The sequence below is a fragment of the Leopardus geoffroyi genome, chromosome X (genome assembly GCF_018350155.1).
Source record: "Leopardus geoffroyi isolate Oge1 chromosome X, O.geoffroyi_Oge1_pat1.0, whole genome shotgun sequence".
NCBI lineage: Eukaryota > Metazoa > Chordata > Mammalia > Carnivora > Felidae > Leopardus > Leopardus geoffroyi.
Genome location: NC_059343.1, coordinates 101,949,885 through 101,971,398, shown reverse-complemented (window position 1 = coordinate 101,971,398; position 21,514 = coordinate 101,949,885). Strand labels below are relative to the sequence as shown.

The following is a 21,514-nucleotide window of genomic DNA, read 5'->3' as shown; positions in this document are numbered from 1 at the left end:
AGAAGGGATATTACCATCCAGAAATAAGCAACCAAAGGCACAGAGTCAAGAGGGGAAGACTCAGGCCAGGGTTACGAATCGCATCTTCCTGTGGTAAATGAGGAATCTGCGAACACTGAGTATGTGGGAAGCAGACCTTAATGTATTCAGAACACTTTACGAATGTTTTTGTTCTTCTGGGGTAGCATCTGGGTTTTTCTTTCTAAGTATAAAATTAATATGTGTTCATTTTGGACATTTGAGAAGACACAAAAAATGTAAAAAAAAAATATGAGTATGGGTGACTCTGTTCCTCAGGGATAACCACTGTTAACATTTGATATTTCTTTCTATTTTATTTTATATAAACATACTGCATGCTCTTTTTTTTTAGTAAAACAGATTGTACTATTTGTGTACCTGTCTTTAAAAAGCTAACATTATAAGGGCGGCTGGGTGGCTCAGTCGGTTAAGTGTCCAACTCTTGATCTTGGCTCAGGTCGTGATTTCTTGGTTCGTGAGATCGAGCCCAACATCAGGCTCTGCACTGATAGCGTGGGCCAGCTTGGGATTTTCTCTCTCTGCCCCTCCCCCACTCATACTCTCTCCCACCTCTCAAAATAAATAAATAAATAAATAAATAAATAAATAAACTTAAAAAAACTAACATGATATCTTGAACATTGTCTTATGTTAGTCAATGTTTTCAAACATGGCTTTAATGGCTACATAATATTCCATCCCTTAGACATATTTAATTTTATTTAAACATTCCCCAGTATGAAAATTTCGATGGTTTCTTGTCACTCCCTACTACGAATAATGCTGTGATGACAGCATTCATACAGCATCTCTACTTATTTCCAGAGGATAAATGTCTAGAAGTAGGAATATCAGGCCAAACAGTTATGGACATTTTTAAGGCTTTTGATACATATTGCCAAATTGTCATTCAGAAAGGTTGTACCACTTTATGTCCCTATCAGCAGAATATGAGATTACTCGTCTCTCTTCACTTTTGTTAGCATTGAATAATACATGTGCCCATTTGATAAAGGGGTATAAAAAGATTCTCTTTCTTTTTAGCATTTCTTTGACTGTTAGTAAAGTTAATGACTTTTAAAACTTTTTGTGTCCATGTTTATTCCTTATTTTGAGAATTTCCCATTTATTTCCTTTGTTCAGATTCCTACTGTGATATTAATGGCTTTCCTTTTCTTTCTTTTTGTTATTTTTTTAAAGTAGGCTCCATGCCCAACGTGGGGCTCGAAGCCACGACCATGAGATAAAGAGTAGCATGCTCTACCAACTGAGCCAGCTAGGTGCCCCAATGGCTTTCTTATTGATTTACAAGAGTCTTAATATATTAATGATAAGTGTCTGTAACATATGTCACATATATTTTAATTCAGTTTATTTGACATTTAATGTTTCCTGTGACACATTTTAATTAACAGAAGTTTAACATTTTATGCAATTAATATTCTTGTACATCAAAAAATTATGTGGGGTGCCTGGGTGGCTCAGTCAGTTAAGTGACCAACTCTTGATTTTGGCTCAAGTCATGATCTCACGGTTTTGTGAGTTCAAGCCCCATGTTGGGCGCTATGTGCTGACTGTGAGGAGACTGCTTGGGATTCTCTCTCTCTCCCTCTCTCTCTGTCCCTCCCCCGCTCATCTCTTTCCCCTCTCAAAAATAAATAAATAAACTTAAAAAATTATGTGAGATGAAAGGAGGCAAATGAAAATTTCTCTTCTGCTCTTATTCCTGTGCCCACCTGGGCTTTAAACCCGAAACTTAGGTGAACCACTCTCTTCATTTCTTACATCTTTGGTCTCCATGGAATTTCAGATAAAATTATCTTGTATATTGTGGCAAAGTAAGTGAATGGGGGAAGCTACATATGGTACATGAAGGTGGTTTCTGAGATACAAGTGGAGAGCAGAAAAATAGAGGCAGAGGAAAGAGAGAGATGATAAGCCCAATTCAGTTATTTTGAGTTATATTTGGTCATATCTAAGAAATCTGATATTCAAAAATATGAGCTCAACTCCAACACTCCAGGGTATGATTATTCATATTACAAATGTACTTTTCTTTAAAAAGAATTCATGGAAAGATTCCTGTAGTACATCTGAATCCACGTTTTGTTGTTTATTGTTGTTTGTTTTTGTTTTAATTTGACTGAAACACATTTGGTGTCCACCAAAATCAATATATTGATTGTCTAAATTTGAGATGCTAATGCAGAAACTCTTCTGTGTATGAGGAGCTCAAGATGGAAAGATCAAGAATCCCTCTGTGTTTGCATATGGATGTCAGTCTGTGGATTTTAGGGAACAGGATAAAAACAAATATTCACCCACGCCCGGCCCAATTTACCCTTAGCGAATTAAGATTTCCCTGAGGTCTTCATTCCTCATAACTGTGTTTGTTTAAGTTTCCCTTTAATTAAAAGCTGACCCTCAGCAAATCTTCTCTTCCTTGCACCTGCATTATTAGGATGGGACCTTAGCTAATTTGGGAGTCTGTGAACAGAAGGTCCCCCTCCTCCCCATGTCTCAGTTCCATATCCCTTTCTTCTTTCCCCATCTAAATCTTCCCTCACTCCAAATCAAACCCTTTACTCATACTAGACTGCCCATGGCAGATTAAAGCTTAATGGTGACCCCCTCCACGGAGAATTGATGTTTTCAATCAGAATCAAAGACTGAACGTAAAGGGGCAAACTCTAATGGAGAAATTGTAGACAATAGTAAGTAGGAGGTATTGTTTGGCCGCCTGAAGGATTCCTGACACTCAAATATCCCAGTCGAGGTGGTAACTACTGACCGACTACTTGTCAAGTTTCGAGTTGGTTCTGACACTGGTGGTGCATGTAATTCTGCCTTTCCATCTTTCTTTTGTGTCCCGAACTTTGTCTCCCTGCTGGCGAATCCCATAGCTCTATTCTCATCATAAGCTGAGAAAGCATGCCCAAATAGATACGTCAGTGTTGGGTGAAAGTAAACTTGGTTTGCATTGTCAGCTGAGAGGAAATTTGAAAGACCATCTGGAGTAGATTTGCTTAACGTCTGGAGAAAGCAGAACAGGCAAGCCTTCTGATCCTCAACCACACAAAGTCTGATATAAAAAAAAATAATACAGAAACAAAAGCAAAAATTTTTAAAAAATGGGAATATATCAAACTAAAAAGCTTCTACACAGTGAAAGAAACCATCATCAAGATGAAAAGGCACCCTACTGAATAGAAAATTTTTGCAAATCATATATCCAACAAGGGATTCGTATCCAAAATATATAAAGAACCCTTACAACTCACCATCAACAAAAATAAACAACCCAATTAAAAAATGAGCAGAGGATCTGAATAGACATGTTTTTCAAAGAAGAAATACAAATGGCCAACAGGCGCATGAAAAGATGTTCAGCATCGAATTGTTAGGGAAATGCAAACTGAAACCTCACCCTCTTAGAATGGCTCAATAAGATATCACCTTGCACTGGTTAGAATGGCTAGTATCAAAAAGACAAGAAATAAGTGTTGGAGTGGATGTGGAGGTAAAGGAACCCTTGTGCACTGTTGGTGGAAATGTAAATTGGTGCAGCCACCAATGGAGATTCCTCAAAAAATTAAAAATAGAAATACCGTATGAGCTAGTCATTCCACTTCTGGATATTTATCTGGAAAATATAAAAAGGCTGATTCAAAAAGATACATGCACTCCTAAGGTCACTGCATCATTATTTATAATATCCAAGAAATGGAAACAACCTAAATGTCCATCAGTGGATGAATGGATAAAACATATATATATATATATATATATATATATATATATATATATATACACAAAGGCTTCCCTTTGTACACAGTAGTTTATAGCTTACATTGTGGCCTGTGCCTAGGGAGAAGTAAGGTGGATTGACCCAGGTGGGACTTAAGCTCAGAAAATATGTGCTTGCATTCTATTAAGAAAAGATTTCTTATCAGGAGAGTGCTTATCTGGAAACATTCTTTGGCATTCTTAATTTTGAGAAAGCAAGGCTAAGCCAAACCTCTTAACATTTCTGAGATTTGAGGGTCAGGTATGGGTGCTGGCTACCAGTAATAAGGAAAGGGGGCAGAAAATGAAGGCAGATTTATGTCAAAGATGAAAGGGGTCTGGATGTGATTGCAAAGGACTGAGGCCTATTCTGCCTGCAAGTGCAGAGATTTCTTGATCCTGATACTATTGGAAGGCTGTCAAAGGTAATATTAAGGGCAAGCTTTCGCCTAGAGGATACAGAGGGGCTAGAGATACAGTCCTAAGGACAACGGCGAGCATGCTTTTCCCTTGAGGCAAAAAAGTTCCCTTTGACTTAATCCTGTGGTCTAAAAACTGCTTTGGAAACACTGCAAGTGAGGTGTGCAAACTTACAAGGTAAATAAGTATTTTCACATGCCCTCTCATGCTAAAAAGAGAAACACACACATAAAAACATCACTAAGATCAACTCGTTTTGATTAGTTGTTTTCTTTCCATTGAGTTTTTCCAATGGGGATATGACAGTGGATTTAACAGTGTGAAGAAGGGTTACAGGCTAATGTTTCATCTTGTGCAGGCCTTGGGCTCCAGGAAGAGTGGCTGAATCTCGCCTGAACTGTGGAGAAGTTAGGTTGTCTGAGATGGCCAGGATTCTCCTAAGTCTCTTAGCATTCTCAAATATTAGAGCCAGAATTTAGTGACAGCCCCAATCTCTTCCTTGTACAAATAGGAAACTGAAGTCCAGAGGGAGAAAATGGTTTTTCCAGTGGTGGATCCCAACTTGACCATGACCACAACCCTTTTCATGTTTTAACTTTCAATATTAATGTGAAGTGATGTTTCTGTTGTGTTTCTCTGGATAAAGATTCATTTTGGTATTGAGTAAAAGTGAATATTCAACAGGAAGGATGCCTAGGTGGCTGAATTAAGCATCTGACTCTTGATTTTGGTTCAGGTCATGATCTCATGGTTTGTGAGTTCATGCCCCAAATCTGGCTCCATGCTGATTATGTGGAGCTTGCTTGGGATTCTCTCTCTCTCTCTCTCTCTCTCTCTCTCTCTCTCTCTCCTCTCCCTCTCTCTCTGTTGCTCCCCCACTCATGCTATCTCTCTCTATCAAAGTAAGTAAATAAACTTAAAAAAACCCAACAGGAAAATCATTGTGGATATTCCTTGTAACTTTGCCTACAAGACTTGTGTGGCTTCCTTAAAGTCTCTGTTCCTCTTTTCTTCAATGCCTTTGCAGGGGGAAGCCAGAAATTCCACAAGTACGTTTGTGTATTAGAGCATAACTTCCTCCTCAGATCTAGCTGGGTCTCCCTCCCCTTTGGTACTGGGGCCCATTCTAATCTACACAGGCTTTGAAACTCACGGCTTGATTCACCTTGCCTAATCACACCATCCTCATGCAGGCACAGCCATCTCCAGATTCTTCCATCTCTAGTGGTTTAGTCTGGCTGCCCCTCAACACCTAGAAAAGCCCCATTTCCATCATATAAACTGCCCATTCATTAAAACTCAGCTCGACACATATCTCATCAAACAGATCACCTGATTGAGACGGCAGGGGAAATCAGGGTTCTAAGCTCTCACACCCATCTACTATTAGCTTGAGAATCTTAGACTACAGATGGTGATGACTATCTCTCAGGGGTTATGGTTGAATGCCACCTTTAAGTCATTGTTGGAATAATAGATATTTTCATAGTTTCACGTATAAATATTTTACTCTCATTCCTCAGATTTTATTTCATGTTTAAAATTTTTTTAACGTTTATTCATTTTTGAGAGTCAGAGACAGAGCGTGAGTAGGGGAGGGGCAGAGAGAGGGAGACACAGAATCCGAAGCAGGCTCCAGGCTCCGAGCTGTCAGCACAGAGCCCGACGCGGGGCTCGAACCCAAGAACCGTGAGATCATGACCTGAGCCAAAGTCGGATGCTTAACCGACTGAGCCACCCAGGCACCCTCATTCCTCAGATTTTAAATTGAACTGCTTTTACTTTCCCTGTAAAGTATGGGATAGGAGTATAAATTCACATTTACCGAATGCCTACTTTGGGATGGGCAGTGTGGTAAACATTTCTATACATTATTACATCTAATCGTCCCAACACCGCTAAGCATAGGTAGTTCTTCCCAAGTACCAGATGAGATTGGGCCTCGGAGAGGTACGCGTTTACAAATAAATGCACATAACTAGTAAACTTTGGAGCTGAGACTGACACCCGGGTTCGACTTCCAAGCTCAAACTGTCCTTTCTCTTCATCAGTGGCTGAAATTACTCCAATATGTGCAGTAGTTCAGGGAATATGGAGTCATACGTTGTTTATGTATTTCTCCATGACAGGGAGGGCTTTAGAACACATTGTTGTATAACTACCTGAAGACACCCTGGAATTTTTCAGGCCCACTAGGCTACTTACTGTGCCATCAACTCTAAGTGAATGCTTAACAGAAACACAGCCGGGCTTCTCTGGATAATGGCATATCGCTCATCAGTGAATCACCACCTTTGGAGTTGAGTTGGAGTTACTAGACTTGGGTGAGTTTTATCATGGCTCTTGTTTCTCACACTGTCTCAGATGCCCCCAGCCTCCAAAGCAGCTGGTTTTTTCCTGACTTCCCTATTTCTGTCAAATCTCCTAGTTAGCAAATCTGAGCATTATCTTTGGCTCTTCCATTGCCCTGAGCAAACATGAAGTCAAATTAATTCATCCTTTCTGTGTCTTTGCCTTTCTTTACATTCCCATGATGGCAGCTATTGCGAAGTTATTACTGGTAGTTGCTTGGGCTGTGGCAACAGTCCTTCCCCTTCCAGCCAAGCTGTTCGCTAAGACTGGCTTTCATGTTCTCATTCTTTTGATTGTGGAACAGCCATGCTCATTTTCAAAAATCTTCAAATGTTTTTCTTTGCTCCTAGGATAAATTTCAGAGGAGGTATTACACATGTCTCTACTTCCTTGCAATCTAGGATTTTCCTTCTAAGAAAGTCTTGAGAGGCTCATTAAACTGGGTGAACTTGTGGTTGTTCCTTTCCCATTCTGGGACTCAGTTTCTTCAATATTCTATTTTGAGGGGTCCCTTAAGGACTATATAAATAGGTACTGTCAGACAGAATTTGGAGAGTGGATCAAGAACATTCTGTTCTGGGGCGCCTGGGTGGCTCAGTCGGTGGAGTATCCAACTCTTGATTTTGGCTCAGGTCATGATCCCGGGTTTGTAAAACCAAGTCCCACATCAAACTCCACACTGAGCGTGGAGCCTGCTTAAGATTCTCTCTCCTTCTGCCCCTCTCCCCTGCTTGTGTTCTCTTTCTCTCAAATAATAATAATAATAAGGATCATTCTATTTTGCTAATAGGCAAATGGAGGCTAGGACTTAGAGAAAAGGAAAGATAATCTGAAAGAGGGACAGTGAGAAAACATCTTTATAAACATTTCTGTTCACTTACCCTCATTGTTCCTAATGAGTGTTTCACTTAGAAATGAACACTTTCACTCAAGCTGCGGGTGTGAAGTTAAGAGGTGCAAACAAAGCCAGCCCCACCATTAGGCCCAGTCTCTTGTGCCACAAATGGCACATATTACTAAGAAGGTTGGCTGGCCAACATGGAGGAAAAAGTATAGACCTGTGGACTAGAGGGAGGCTAATTGTCCCTAGCAACCATCAAAGTCATGGCCTTGGCTTCACTTAGCCAGGGGACCTACCAAACTGAGCTAATGAGTCGCAAATGACAAACAACCACATGGCTATGACCGAATTTAGGAGTGCTTCAGCAAGCTAGAATCTGGAAGGCTTATGGAGGGAGAACCCTGAATCACTTACAGTTAAGATGCCGACTCTAGTGATGGACTGCTGGGAAACTGCACTGGCTAGGAATTTATTTGAATAAAATGAATCTAATTAGGAACCATGTAGCTAGTCATCATAATGATTGGGTTAGAGGAGGGACTAGTCAACCATGCCCAAAAAGCTTCTGTGCTCACTGAGGCAAAGTGCTCAGTGACAGAACTTAACAAAATGGCTAAGTGAGTTCCTCTTGGCTGCAAATTTGAGCCCAGTGGCCAGTGTATTAGGTCTCTATGTGTCATTTTGAAGGAGAGGTGGAGTTGTAGGGTCCTATGCGGATGAAAGTATTTATTAAGTCCTCCAGGAGAGGCAAGTAACTGGCATAGGGGGGCAGGGCCAGTGGACAAGAGGAAAACAGTTAATGGTGAATATTTCTTTGGCTTGGAGACCCTACCAGAGCCAGCAATGGGTCAGTCCAGCAAGACCTGTTCCCAAGCGGCTACCGGGGAGTATAGGTTTGGGACCATTCGGGATCCTCAAATAAGCCTACTTTTAAAACCATCTTAAATTTGCCAGTGTGTTTTAAAACATTGCTTGACAAGCCCCTTAGGCCATAAAACATGTTTATATTTTGGATCAAAACCACATAATCACAATGCTCTGGAATCTTCTTAGGGAAATCTTCCCATCTGCAGTGTTTAGCTCTGCAAATATCAGTGTAATAGAGCATCCCCTAAACCAAATACAATGTTCTTCAAGGTTTATTTTGAGTAAAGAACCTAATCAGCAGCGATGCTAAAGAGGAAAGGATTCAGGAATTAGTTTAGGAAAGAAACAAGGCAGTGAATTTCTCCAGCAAATTTATGTTTTGACAACTCCAGGAGTTATACACCTTGTGCTTTAGAGGAAAAGTGGGCTTGCTCTGTCCAGCCCAGTATCAATGAAGTAATGACATCTGGGGCCTCCTCAAGGGGTACATTGCTCTCCACTGAGGAACTAAATGGTGCAAAAGGCATATTTCCCATAAACTCGAAGCTGTGGCAACTGCCCAGCTTGGCGGGCCCCACTTGGAGAGAAGATTGTTTTTTTCAGCATGAAATAAATGGATTGTGCCTTGGATGATGTAGCTGCTTCCGTTGTCTTAGCCACTGATGCAGATCACAGCATGAGTGATGTGGCAGCAGCAGCCATCCGGAGCCACTGTGAAAGGAGATGCAATAAATGGAGTGGTTGGACCCAAAATGAGTTTGGCCTGCATGATTGGCTTCAGGAAGCAGGGCAGGTGCCCAGAAAGGCTTATTCACGTAACCCAGGTCCCAAGAATGATAGTCTATGCCAAGGTCCACATTTGCCACGCCCTCTGCACAGCCCTGGTTACACTAAAGTGTTGTTTTAGCCTTCATATGAAAGGATGCTATCGTGAACTGCCAAGAAGAGAGGTCACTATCTCTTACTCCAAGCGGTGCAGTTGGGTGAGACTCATTCAGAAGATGGTATATGTTCTCGCTGCGTAAAGCACGGCCCCTAGATCAGCATATCAATGATAGAAGGCCCTAAACGTGCTGTACTGACATCTTTGCTACTTAAAGTATGGTTCATGGACCAGTTCTTGGCATCACCAAGGCTGCTTGTTAAAAATGCAGACTCTCGGGCCCCACCCCAGACTTAAATGAATTAGCATCTGCCTTTTGACAAGCTCCCCAGGTGATCTGTAAGCACAGTAGAATGTAAGAAGCACTAGTCTGGTCATTATTATATATCTACTGAGAACCGCACTTTGGCTGATTAACACAGATGGGTGATTCAGAAGGAAGGACAGCCTAGGCTTTGGTAGAGGTTATGGGTGGGAAGTGTAGGGCTAGGAGGGGACCAGAGCACGAACTGGCAAAGGCTGGAGGGTGACTCATTTGTTCAACTTAGGCCCAGGACAAGTCTCTCGACATTTATGCCGATGGCTCTATGATATACTGAGTAGCAAGTCAGGGTCTTCATCTACGGGGGATATTTCAAGGCTCCAACCAAGGTAGACCCGGGGAAAATCTTAGCATTACCAGGCTGGAAAGAACTCTTTACTACTCAGTCCAAATGGGCAGCCTAACCTCATCTATTACTCTGTCATCTTGCCTTTCCCATCAGCCATGGAGGCTCACAACAGGCTGCAGCCAGAGAGCTCTGGGCAGAAAGACTATAGAACACAGTGGCTTCCCTTACAGGCGTGAAGGACTGCATGTAGGGGAGACCTTGGACTGAGTCGTGTAGTAATGAGGAACAAAAGACCCAGAGGACTATACCCGGGGCTATCTGCCTAGGCAGCACGGAAGCTGTAGATACTTGATGAGGAACTCTCGAAGCCGCTCGCAGGTGAGGTATGGGGAATTAACGCTACTAGACGGAGAACTGCAGCGTTGTTCCCCCTCAGTTGTGTCTCTGTCCTATGTGATAATGCTGCTATTGGATTCCAGTTTAGGAAATGCTCCTGAAGTTTTGCCTCCAGTGGTTGTTGCCAAAGAACAAATTCCATAAATCCCACATCAAATGCCACCCACTTGAAGGCATCCGTTTTTGGTCTCCTTGAACCCACCACAAAGTCCAGGCAACAATACAAAGAGATATGCTACCTACTATGAGCAACCCCCACAGCCCCGATTCCAACTTAGCCAGTTCTATGGAGCTCGGCAAAATTTGATAGCTGATGGGATGTTTACGTTGATGAAAACTCTGAAAGCAGTCCTAAAGGCATCCCAAGGTTGTTTCCAGGGTGAGGATGCTAGGAGGACTTTGTCCTGACTTTGCCTTGATGGCAGCTGCTTGGAGATGAAAGGCTTGTAAATGGTTTCCTGTCCCTAGAGCCCCACAGTCCCCTGTGCCATTTTAATTTAAGCTTTCTGGATTGGAATAGAATGAACGAGCAGGGGAGGTTAATTATCCTAATTAGAAAAGAAGTGAAGTTATGGCCCTTCTAGGTCAGGCATTTGGACAAACCTCCCCCCTGGCTCCGAGCTTTGGGCATTAGCTCCTCACTTGAAAGCCAAAGGACACACAAAGCATCCTCCCCAGCCTTCTGCCAAAGTCCCTGGAGAAAGACACAGGAGAATTCTTTTCAGGAAATGGTGTGTGATCAGCCTGTGTCCCAGGGCCAGAGAGAGGGTTATCTGGAGGTGGCAGATACGTGGGCGCGGCTGGGTGAGCACAGGGGTGTGGGTCCACCCCCAGGCCTCGCAGCTCTGGAGAGCCAAGCAAGCTCAATGTAACTTGCTTGGAGTGTGGTCATCTCAAAAGATACGCATCTTTCCCCGAGCCTCTTGATATCCTAGCTTCGGTCGGCCAAGGATGTTGGGATCTCTCTGACAGGCAAATTCCTCTGGTACTCTGCTGCTACTTCTTGGATCAGTATTTTGTTGTTGGATTTATTGAGTCCCAAATGCAATACCTCCTCTTCCTCCACTCTCTCAAGCACCAGCTATTCTTTGAATAGAGCAACCCTGCTTCCAATACAGAACATGCTTTAGATGATGTGTGTGAACTTTCTTAGCACAGTGTCTGACACACAGTAGGTGCTCACTAAATGTTAGTTTACTCCTTTCCTTCCTACTAGAGAAGAGTGTGTCTGGTACACAGTCTTAATCGTCACTCGTTCTGTTCTCTGAGCCTTGTACTTGATGTATGATATGATAGCGATTTGTGATCTGGTGACATAAAGGGAAGCATAAAGCCTTAGATACAGCTAGAGTAGTAACTGTATAATATTAAAGATCAAACTGGCCAATTATTCAGACATACTCAACAGATATGTCTAGTGCTTGCCTTTGAATTATCCACATACCCAAGGGATGAATAAAAAAAAAGACCTTAAGCACCATCTTTCAAAACAGGCCTCAGATTGTTGAATGATCAATTTGTGGGTCTATTACAATTTGCCTTATTCATACAGAATAGTCCAAGAGCATTAACATCAATGACTCCTAACAGAATGATAGAGCAAGTGGAGGTCTCAATAGACCGTTTAATCTACCCAACCCTGCTTCCCCTGGCCTCCCATCTCCAGCCATTCTGTCGACCTGCTGGGTTATTTGCAATAGGGACACGGAATCCAAGGCGTGAATAGTACCGAATAGTGGCTACACTCAAATTCACTGGTAGTTAATTCTAGAATCTTTTTCGTACTTTATAACTGAATATGTGTCCGCATAACTGGATATGGGAATGAATTTAAATACAAAGGCCTGGTGCTATTGGAAATGTGAAACGGCCCCACTTTCTTATGCTTATCTCTTGTGCAGTTTGTACGCATGACTGTCTCCGTGCTCAGCTCCCAGACTTCTACCAAATATTCACCTCTGTAGAACTGCACTCCCCCAAATCTTCCCCAGTGCAGAGGGAGCGGCTGTCGGTCTTGAAGGATGAATGGAAAGTAAACAGAGGACGTTTGATATATTGGGAAGAAAAGTAATGAAGAAAAATGGATGCTAATGGACAAACTCAAGAGCAGTATTGGCATTGAGGATAACCAACTCTTATAATTAGGCATGGGGAATACAGGAGACATGTCTTCTGAAGTCTTGTTTATTTTTTGCTTGGTTCTGTTAGTTCCTAAGTTTTGGCATCGCGCCCCTTAGTAAGTGGAACCAGTCACCCTCCAGCGGTAAACTTTGGGTGGGTGTGGGTTCAAAATCAGATCATATGGGATAAGCTCAGTTTGAAAGTAAGTTTCTCTTAGACTCCTAGAAGCCTAAGTCCCACGTTTGAGGACTGTGGCTCAGGCAAGCTTCTAGAGCAAGTTCTTCTTATGGGAAGAAGTATCCAGGTACTAGATTTACCTGAGGGATGAGTTATGGCCTCAGAAATATTTATCATTGTAGAAATTTCAAGGTTTTTTTTTTTTTTTCTGTCATTGAAGCTTTATACGATCACCGTTTAGGGGAAGAAGGACCGGAAATACATTTGGACCTGCTGAGAGCTGGCAGAAAAAAATCTTAAGAAGATAAGGCATTTTTGTTAACACTGCCACCAAATCCCAAGACTGCCTGTGGCATTATTGACAGTAAGTAAAATCATCTTTTTATTTATTTTATCTGATTTATTCCAAGACTCTCTTCTTGCCTTTCAATTAATAATGCAAACTTAATTTCCAACTAGCTCCAGGCCAGTAAAACCCTCTTGGAAGCAGTTGCCAAAACTTTCTTTCATTTAATTCTTTATTTAATAATTCCACGCTTGTCAGAGGGACTTGTGTTCTTACGTGGGAGTTGGCCTCATTGGCCTTCTTGAGGGTTGTCATCAAAAGGGCCCTGCTAGCCTTCACAGATGGGATCAGCAAAACCTCTGCCCCTAGTCAATGTGGGATAATAGTCCCGAGACTGTGTCCCTGGCCTTTGGTACTTCAAAGGCATTGAATGACAGGGGGGGACTCAGAGGAACTGTTTTCCTTCGAGGCAGGCCCTGCTAGAATTACGCACAGTGCCAGAGACGTAGAAGCCATGTTAAGAGATCCTAGAGATAAAATAATCATAGAATGTCAGAATGGAAAGGGACCTTAGATATCATCTACTTTAATCTTTTTATTTCACGGATGCACACACTAAGGGCCGGAGGGGAATGTGGCATGCTCAGAGGATGGGAAAGCCAGGAGGAGGGGGAAAGTGCCTTCCAGTAACGTGTATGGAATTGTCTGGGTATCCGAGTGCTTGACAGAAAGTCCTTGTGTTGGCATTATTGAAATGCTACAGAAAATATCTCTAATGCACACAAGTCCACTTTTCTTCCGCAACAAATATAACCAAGTGAATATTGTGGAATCCTTCTTGGTGCCCAAGGATCTTGCAATGCCTCAGGGCCCTCGGTCTGAATGTACATGTTCATTGCCCAGGACTATAGAAGTCGAAAGTGGACTTCTATAGTGGGCCAAATGTGTACTGACCCTGGTGCAGGAAATTGCCACTTTTACTAAATCTCTGATATCACCTGCTCTCTCTCTCTCTCTCTCTCTCTCTCTTTAAAATCGCTTCTTTCTTTCCTAAAAACTCTGGGTAGAAATTCTGACTATTTGAAGATTCTGACCCATCAGACTCTGAATGATTGAGATTTTACTATAAAAAGATAGCTGAATGTTATTTTGGAACCTGAAATTAGGGCAGACACATTGTATGCCTTCACTGGATTCTCCTTGGGCTTAGCACTAAAACTGGAGCCTTTGGGTCATGGGAGATTCTCCCCACAGAGGAATGCCTGAAGCAAGCCAGGATGTTCCCGGGACATGGAACTCAGACAGCAGGGTAGAGGGGGTGAGATTGTGGGATCAAAGAACGTGGCATTATTGTGAAGAGTGGCACCTGACCAGTACTGACCCTGCCTGAAATCAGTGACAACGAAAAGCATGAAGCATAGACACAACTTCACGGAAAGGAATGGACCTTTTAACCACAGTGCCTTCCCAGATACACATTTCCTTAGAATGTTTAAATGGTGAAGCATGTAAGTCTCAAAATGATGACAGACCACTGCCAGCAGATATCCCCCTGGGTGAATCATGCACTTCATTCACCTTAACATCTCTTCCTGAATCCAGCCCATTGTCACCCAAACCAAGGCAACAAATATTCCTTGGAAGTGTCCTTTCATTTATCTGGATAGAGAGAACTATCTCCCTCCGACTAAGGAGAACTAAACCTTCCTACTGGGACCAAAGCACGCCTCTGAAAGCAAAGGAGTGCTTTTATGACTTGTTTGGTTGGTCAAACTTACATTCTGCCCACTGCTGAGTAGTTCTGCTTCCCTCTGTGACTGATCAGGAGCCTGGACACACCCTTGGTAGATCCCACAGCCTACCCTTCCCGCAAAGTGCCACAGAGCATACCTGAATAAAATCTAAATACGCTAAAATTAGTTTGACTTTTAAGAAATTTTGCAGTGGTCCTTGAAGTTATAGGAGACCCTTCAAAGGTGAGAAATGGTGAAGGGCTTGGTGGTAGAAATGTTATGCTCCAAAACTTGGATTTGGAACACTCCCCGGGCACCCAGCCATAGGAAACAAACTCTGTTGTAGGAGCGTAATGGCGGACACTTGCCCTTTCAGGGCTCAGAGGATGAAATCACCAAGGGGAAAGCCATGACCTTTGAAATAGCTGCTTCCCCAGACTTTCTCTGACCTTATCAAGAGATTAAACCCCTCATTGGAAACTGCGCGAATAGCGAATGATTTCCATATTAGGAGAATACATGGGCTCAGGTTACCCTTGACTTATGTTAGCATACGAAAGTTGCTCAGTGTGGATAGAGCAATAGGTCCATATAATGATCCTCAGAATGTCAGGAGGAGACTTCCAGCAGTACTCTGAGTGCCTTCTACTACACAAAACCACCGGCAACCTGGGGGATGGGAACATTATAATCTCTAAGAGGAAATTAAGGCCCAAAGAAGGGCATGTTTGGGCCAAGATCATCCAGCTTCTGCTGGGAGCAAGGAGGCAATCCCCAGGTCTGTCTTGTTTCAAAATCCGTGCTCTTCCTACCTCATTAGAGACTTGGGAGGAGAAAACTGGTGTGAATGAAAGATGCTTTCAAAACGTAAAGAATATATTGGGGTTGGAAAGACCTTTAAAGATCATCCAATCAGTCTTACTTTATAGACCTGGAAAGCGAGGTCCAGAAAAGGATACTGACAGTCTCAAGATTACACAGAAGAGAGCTCAGCCAAAATTTTATCACCGAATTCATCTTACCTGAACAAGAACCCGAGTCTAAAAAGAACTAAAATCTACTCTCTGATCCAGTGACATCAGATTCCATGACTGAAATATGATTCCAAACTATCCTAAAAATTTTCAGGGCTGCCTTTTAAATTTTTTTAAGGTTTATTTATTTTTGAGAGACACACACACACAGAATGTGACCAGGAAAGGGTCAGAGAGAGGGAGACACAGAATCCGAACCAGGCTCCAGGCTCCGAGCTATCAGCACAGTGCCTGATGTGGGGCTCAAACTCACGAACGGTAAGATCAGACCTGAGCCGAAGTCCGCTTAATTGACTGAGCCACTCAGGTGCCCCTCAGGTGTGGTTTTAAAGGTCTTTTAAAGGTGTGGTTTGCCCAGAAGCTCTATTTATTATGTAACAGGCTCATCAGGGGAAGATACCTTTATTCTAGGTCTTGGGAACAACCTGAGCCCCTTACTCTTGTAAAGTTTCTCGGATGTCCCTGCCACTGGCCATGAAGTTATCCAGGCAGAAGAATGAGAATTGTTTGGTAAAGCTATACCCACTCCTTGAAAGACAAAAGTTTTTATGAACTTTGTTTCAAACAGTGAAATCTGCTTGAAATCGTATATGAAGACATTACCACAAACATTTTCAGCTAATTCTTGTGTGGGCCCAGCATCCACAGTAGGATTGGGCTCACAGTAATTTGAGAAGTTTAGATTTAGAATTGTCTTCTCCTTCTCCAACCTCAGGCACATTTTAAGTTATGTAACAGATTTAAGAGTGTGGGCTCTGGGGGCATCTGGGTGGCTCAGTCGGTTGAGCATCTGTCTCTTGGTTTCGGCTCAGGTCATGATATCACAGTTTGTGGGTCTGAGACCAGCATCAGGCTCCACGCTGTCAGCATGGTGCCTGCTTGGGATTCTCTCTCTCTCTCTCTCTCTCTCTCTCTCTCTCTCTCTCAAAAAAAAAAAAAAAAAAAAAAAAGAAAAAATGTGGGCTCTGTAGTCACCCAAAGCAGTGTTCAAGTTGTAACTCTACCACCTATAAACTGTGTGACTTTGGAAAAGCTATTCAACTTCTCTGGGCATCACTGTCCCCATTCATAAAATGAAAATAGTAATATCTGGTATTTATTAGATGGCTATTATGTGCTGGACATTGTTCTCAGTGTTCATCCATTTCAACCCCTTTAATTCTCACGGGTAGCTGTCCCCTGAGGTAGGTGCCATTATTTCCATTTTATAGAGGAGGCAACTGAGGCACTGAGAGTTTAAATATCTTCTACATTATCACACAGCTAGTAAATAGTGAAGACAGGATTAAACCCAGACCATCTGATTCCAGAGCTGGCACACTTAGCCACTACACTATACCTGGCTCGTTGAGTTAATGTGAGGAGTAAATGGCATAATATATTAAAAACTGAAACCTAGGGCCTTGACAAACGGAAGCACTTGGTAAACATTAGCTATGGTTACCGGTTTTCACTACTTCCTCAGACACCGATTGGTAGCCTGTGAATAACTCCGTTTCTACAAAGCCTTTCTTGGATAACCCAACCCGCCTGATCTTCCTTATGGTTGCGTTATTGCAGCATAAAGCATACCGTTTAGGACTAGATTATATGTTGTCCTAGGTAACAAAAAAAAAACAAAAAAAAAACAAAAAAAAAACAAAAAACATGTCTTTTCCTTTTCTGTATTTTCCATAGTGCCTAACAGACCCACAGGGGCTCACAGCGTGTTTGTGGACTGGAGTCTGCAGGGTGACTATCGGTGCCTGGTGACAGGAATAACTGTTCCCACAGCACAGTGCTTCCCAAACTATTATGTGCACGTGAATCACACGGGGATCTCGGGAATGTGGATTCTGATTCCAGGGGTCTGCCGTGGGGCCTGAGAGTCTGCATTTTGGACAAGCTCCCAGGTGATGCTGATGCTTCTGGCCCATGAACCACACTTTAAGCAGCAAGGTTATAGGGGACGGCATCTTAGGGTCTTCTCCGTAATTGGTATGTTTTGGGAGAGGCAGGCTTGGATCCCTTTAATACACTAAGCTATATACGGACTTAGATATCACAACATAAGGTGAAATCAGGCATTTTACTCTCATGGAATAAACAGTAATATGGAAATTCGAGACCGGTCACGAGCAGCTGTTCATTTAACAAGCTCTCGTGAAAACCCTACTACATGTAAAGCTTTGTGCTAATAGTTACCATGGACAGTATAAAGATGGGTTTAAGGTATGTATAGTAGGCAACACGTTACCATGTGGGTTGTCAACTTTGGTAAAGGCTTCCGCTTTCTGCTTCAGTGGACTAAGTGGACTTTGCACATTTAAATTGAAGTTTGGAAGGAAAGTAGTATAATTATTTATTTGTGTGCAAAAATTAGTAATGCCGATTAAGGCCATTTAGATTTGCTGATCGTACTTAACACTGTATTTTCCACTGTTTATTATTGGAGTAATTATTTGTGTCAAAGTAATTTCTGAGGGAACATGGTGTAATTTATCTCAAGTCCCAGTTAGATGATCTTGATATTTCAGCCTCTTGAATAGTAGCAGGAGACATAGGTTTTTAAATGGGTGCTGGTAACGGCGGGGGGGAGGTCAACCAGTTCCAGTCATGAGCAATGGGGTAAGAAAACAACATCCTGGCCATTCGTTTACATACTTTTCTCAAAGTAAATGAACTAGGGGAAGCGTAGGCTATAGATAGCACAGTTCAGTAGTAAGAACATTGGGCCGGAAGTCGGGAGACCTGCAATCTAGTCCCTCTCTTCTGTTGGTCTAGTTGTGGGACTTTGCATAAGTCGCCCCACTTCTCCAAAGCCTGCCGAAGTAGAGTGAAGCATACCAGTCTTAGCAGTCAGATCCAAAAACATTATCTGAGAACAGCAGGTTGACAAGCAAAAGTAATATAAAAAGTCAAGGTAGCATTAGCAATTATTTTGCACACATTAAATCAAAGCTTGTTCCCCAAACTCCCCAAATATATCATGGAAAACCAAAGATCATTCTCCCTTCATTCTAAGTGGGAGTGGAGAAATACTGTTCCACTCACAGAATACCTTTTCCGCCAGACAAAGCCAGACTCTCTTCCCACATATCATTTATTTTAGTGACACATTCCAAAAACTTTAAGGATGGAGATAGAAAAGAGGTTCAGGAGATTGGGCCCCCTCTCACGCTTCCACCAAATATGTCCTTCATTGAAAACAATTGTACTCTGAGCCTTGCGTGTATCTTTGTGTCATTTGCTTCTTACGTCTACAAATCGGAGTGTGCCAAAACCCCAATCAGAACTAATAAATGTTTCTGATCAATCTGCTCCCAGTCGACTTGGGTTTTATTGGAGCAATTATTCATTCGCTTTCTTATAGATCCTAATTCTGACTCAGTGAGCGTTTGGCTCCAGCTATGGGCCATGACACTTAAATCATGGTGTACTTTGGGTGGTGCCCCTTCTTGCAGGGTGACCATAACTCAGAACACTTCCTGGGTATGCTATTTAAATATCCAACTCAGCATCCTGTGAGATAAAGAACCCCTCCATGCCATTTGTTATGATAGGTGCTGTGAGGCACGGCTCTGATTCCGGGGACTCAGATGTACAATAAATCCGACTACACTCTGCTGGCAGTGCACATAATTATAAAATATGCAGAATGCTTGTTATTAACCAGTCTCATGGAGAAGATCTACTGTGCCATGCAGGATATATTTGGGAATAGAGCTACAAACAGTGATTGATTTTTTAAAATTCATGTCTCTCCTATCCTTTTAATCATTCAACCTCTAAGAACTAGCAAACATTTATAGACATTTAATGAATGGGCAGCAAGGCCCATTTGCAAAGGCTGATAAAAATTATTGTTTGCCTCTTAAGTGAAGATTAAGTTCCGGTTTTGTTTTTAATATGAAATTATTTAACATAGCATTTTTTTATGGTGGCTATGCAGAAATAGAGACCAAGATATAAATCAACTGGGAATTATCAAGGGAGCCTCCTAATAGTTATAAAAACAATGAAAGCCATTCATAATCTTTAACTGTTTGAATCCCAGTTGAATAGGCTATCATTTTTCGGCCAATATTTATTCTCAGAAGACAGGCTTGCGTGTACCTTAAACATCAAACAACATCAACACGAAAGACATACACGCCATTCCTTCTTCGGCAGTGAAGCTACAGCAACTCATTTGTTTGTAGGGCCCTTGGAGGAGAAAGAATGCCCACGGGGACTGAGTGAAAGCCATAAGGATGATGCCAAGCTCCATCACAGAGAGAGGCTGCAGGCATGTAAGAGCAGAACTCGGCTTTGCTCAATTGGTGCTGGCTTCGCGAATCTTATTAGTCTGGTGCTTCCCAGGGTCTGATGCTACTTGGTCTCCTGTTCGAGAAAGTATTCCCAGCCATAGCCACCTAGAAAGATGCCTTCAACGCAGCCTCTTCCTTTTCCTGTTTGGAAGGAAGTCGCTTGGGCACAGGAGATCCCCGAACTCTCTTCTGTTAGTGCTAAGTTACTCCTCACTGGAGAGTCAAGGCTGAAAGGCATCAGAAATAACAGTTTCCCAAGATGAAGGAGCCTCCAAACAGATGTTCACCCGTGTCACAGCTGATTTCTTGGAAATAGGAGCAGGTGGCTCTAACTTTATCAGGTTACTCATTAAAGGGAACACTTGGAATGTGGCTGCCTTTGGTTTCTGCTGTTCACTGCTGAGTGGTGACATTCTCTATTTGCCCACCAGAACTTATGAGCAGAGTCTAGAATCAGACTGTAGGGATTTATTTCTCAGCTCTGCTACCTATTAGCTGCGCAATACTGGGTAAGTTATTTAAGGTCTCTGTGCTCAGTTTTGAAATTGTCAAAATAGGGGTAATATTAACAGTATTATTAACCCATTGGGTTGTCGGGATTAAATAAAATAACGTACATGAAGCCCTTAACCCAGTGCCTTGTCCATGACATGCAGCCAACAGATGTTGTTGTTTCTTCAATTGTTAGTAAGGTCTCTTTGGGGTACCAGGGGCAGAAACCTGACTGAAACTACTTTAAAGAAGGCATTATTGGCTTAAGTAACTGAAAAGTTTAGAGATCAAACGATGTCAGGACACAGGTTCTTCATTGCTTGTCCCTACTTTACAGATATCCAATTTTGACATAAACTCTGTACCTCAGTTTCTTAGTCTGTAAAATGGGCTAATAATAATACATTTACTTCACAGGATTACTATGAAAATTAAATGAGTTCATGCACGTGAGGTGCTTCCAACAGAGCTTGGCACATAGTAGGCCTTGTCCAAGTGTTAGCTAATATAATTATTATTGTCACCTTTATTTACTTAGAAAGAGACAGCGTGAGCGGGGGAGGGGCAGAGAGAGAGAGGGAGAGAGAATCCTAAGCAGGCTCCACGCTGTCAGCTTGGATCCCGACGAGGGCTTGAACTCATGAAACTGTGAGCTCGTGACCTGAGCCGAAACCAAGAGTTGGATGCTTAGCCGATTGAGCCACCCAGGCACCCTCGTTGCTGTTATTTTAATATGCGGCGTCTCTTCTTCCTGTGTTTTCCCTTCTCCCTTCTGCTTCTGCGGTTGAGTGCTTCTTTTATTCTCCTTCCTAGGTCCCTTCCATACCTATTCGACTTGCCCTAGTCTGCAAGCTATTATCACCCTTCCCACCCACCAGTTCCAATGCCTCTGATTTATGACGATGTTGTGGTGGGCAGCGTTTCAGATCAGGTACGGGTAAGCACAAGTACCAGGGATGTGCCAGATGGCAGGGAGTAGGAAGGAACCCTTGCGTTTAATCCACTGATGTTCTGCCCTTCCATCAGCTTTATCCCCCCCCCCCCTTAAATTTCTTCATGCAATCTTTGATGATTGAGATTTATCAGCTACTGTCTCTGAGTATCTAGAAGACACTGCCACTTTCCAGTTCCTTTCTCCAGAGTCCAGTGGCCACCTGTTCTTCCTCCTGGGACACCTCACTTAGTTCTGCCTAAACTACAAACCT

At 42.5% G+C, this 21,514-nt stretch overlaps 1 protein-coding gene and 1 long non-coding RNA gene across 9 annotated transcripts in view; one reads left to right on the top strand and one right to left on the bottom strand.

Moving 5' to 3' along the window:
* The window catches only part of GRIA3 (glutamate ionotropic receptor AMPA type subunit 3), a 268,559-nt gene that overhangs the window by 141,137 nt on the left and 105,908 nt on the right, over positions 1-21,514 (bottom strand). The window lies entirely within an intron of this gene.
* LOC123595191 overlaps positions 1-21,514 on the top strand; it is a 162,024-nt gene that overhangs the window by 132,758 nt on the left and 7,752 nt on the right. Inside the window, exons 3-4 of one of the 2 annotated variants that reach the window (XR_006711073.1) lie at positions 12,696-12,839; positions 21,123-21,240. This is a non-coding gene — a long non-coding RNA (uncharacterized LOC123595191). The remainder of the gene's footprint in view (positions 1-12,695; positions 12,840-21,122; positions 21,241-21,514) is intronic. The other variant, XR_006711072.1, reaches the window with a different exon arrangement.